Raw genomic sequence first — 2200 nt, 5'->3', positions numbered from 1 at the left:
AAGTTGGGTAAGAAATGAGAAGTGAAGAACATGAAGAACATGAGGAATTTGCTTGAGAAATTTGGCTGTGAATGAAAGAAAAGTTGCAAATAAAATTGTGTGTATGATGCTCTTTCTTCCTATTTTCCCATGCACAAACACAGGTATACGTTGTTCATCCAGTCAGAAAGGATTTCATTCCAGTATCAGCAGAGTCAGGAAAGATCCCTAATTATCTGTTTCTATATAAATTCTGATTCATCCACACATTTTCATTCTATTCTATTCTATTCTATTCTGTTCTGTTCTGTTCTGTTCTGTTCTGTTCTGTTCTGTTCTGTTCTATTCTATTCTATTCTATTCTATTCTATTCTATTCTATTCTATTCTAGTAACAAAAGGATTTCATGCCAATCTAATGGCCTCTTTGGCAGTAGATCACTTTTGTCTAGCTGACTATTCTATTCCTTCAAATCAGATAAAATTGGACTATCAGAATCACTTTTTTGATTTCTGTGAGGAGAATATAGGAGAAAGCAGAGTTATTGTAGGATTCCTGAATCACTAAGGTCAGAGAGAAGTCACTTTCATTCTAGTTTTCATGTTATACAGGACTGGAAGACTGATCTAACCCAGTCAGTTCTCAGTAAATATGAACAGTAACAAGACCATTTACAGGGCATTTAGTATATATCCAATGCTGAATTAAAGCCCCGTGTATGCCATCAAATTTTAACTTTTGAACAATTCTAGGAGGTATATATTGTTACATCTTAATTTTTGAGTCAGGGTCTTGCTGTATAGTTCACATTTGCCTCAGACTTAGTGATCTTCCAGCCTCCTGAGTGCTGGGATTACAAGTGTGCACCACCATGCTGTTACATCTATTTTAAAGATGTGGAAATTTAAGCCCAGACAGGTAAAGGAATTTAGTACAGGTTATATTGCTATTAAAACTGAAACTTGTCTTTGGATTCAAACCCAAGTTCATCTCTTTTCTCATTTTTTTCAGTATCTAGCTTGGGGAAGGAGTTGGTAAGTGTACAGCAAAAGAAGGTGTGGCTTAATATTCCCCAAATCTGTTATCATCTAACTTCTGATTCAGAAGCAGAACAGATTCTATTCAAGCCACTGTTTCCTGAGTCTATATCAGGGAAGACTCTGACCTTTTCTGATGCTACTTCATCATCCTTTGACAATAGGTGTGATATTGTTTTGCCAAGGACCAAAGTGACTGAACTCTGGTCCATTATCACCAGTGGGTTTAACACACACAAACACACACACACACACACACACAAACAAACACACACAATTTCTCAGGTTCTAGGATATCAGATGTAAGTCAGTGCTACAAATATGCTTAATACATCTTGAATATAATCAGTATATTGGGATATTTAAAACAAATTGCAATTGTCAAAAATCCCTTTGTAGTTTCAACTCAAGCCCGTGAATGGAGATAAGCTAACTCTGTTTTTCTAGGAGTTCAATTTTAATATTGTTTTTCTCTTGGTCTGAAATCATGAAGAATGAATTATCTGCTGAATGCTTCTTGGCAGATGGAGGAAATATCTTAAATATCTCAAAGTGAAATCTTGTACCAACATATACCAAGCATGATCATACAATTTCTAAGATTAATGAATATCTTTCATAAAAATGAGATATTTATCACAAAATACTGTGAATTTAGAGACTAGGAAACTCTTAGAGAATACAACATTCTTTGCTTTTGAAATTCATCAATCATTGTCAAGAAAAGGACAATTTTGTGTTAAGAGATAGAATATGAGAGAAATAATTTCAAGAATTCACTCGGAAACGAAAGGGAAGATTAAAAAGCAAAGCTTAGGTAGAACAGACAATTTTTCAGGATCAGCCACTTTTTAATAACAGTACTGAGGGTCCCTATATGCTTACAATCTAGAAATGTGTATGCATGCTGGTCCTTAATCTATATCGTGGCATAACTGACTGAGAGGTGAGTGTATTTCTAACTGCTCAGTATACTTTGTAATTCTGTTGTTCCTCTGGAGAGATGACTCCAATAATGGCTTGGAGAACTCAAATATCACCATATCTGTAATGAAAAAAGTCCTACAGAGGAAGCTTTATTTCCATCTGATGCTTTCTTGTTGAGTTATACTCGTGTCCTCTTCTAAGTGAACTTCAGCAGGAAAGATGAAGGTGATATGAAGACTTTTTTTGAGTTTCATTTT

The sequence above is a fragment of the Octodon degus genome, unplaced genomic scaffold (assembly GCF_000260255.1).
Source record: "Octodon degus isolate 3935 unplaced genomic scaffold, OctDeg1.0 scaffold00030, whole genome shotgun sequence".
Taxonomy (NCBI): domain Eukaryota; kingdom Metazoa; phylum Chordata; class Mammalia; order Rodentia; family Octodontidae; genus Octodon; species Octodon degus.
The sequence above is the reverse complement of the archived record's forward strand: the minus strand, read 5'-3'. Positions refer to the sequence as shown.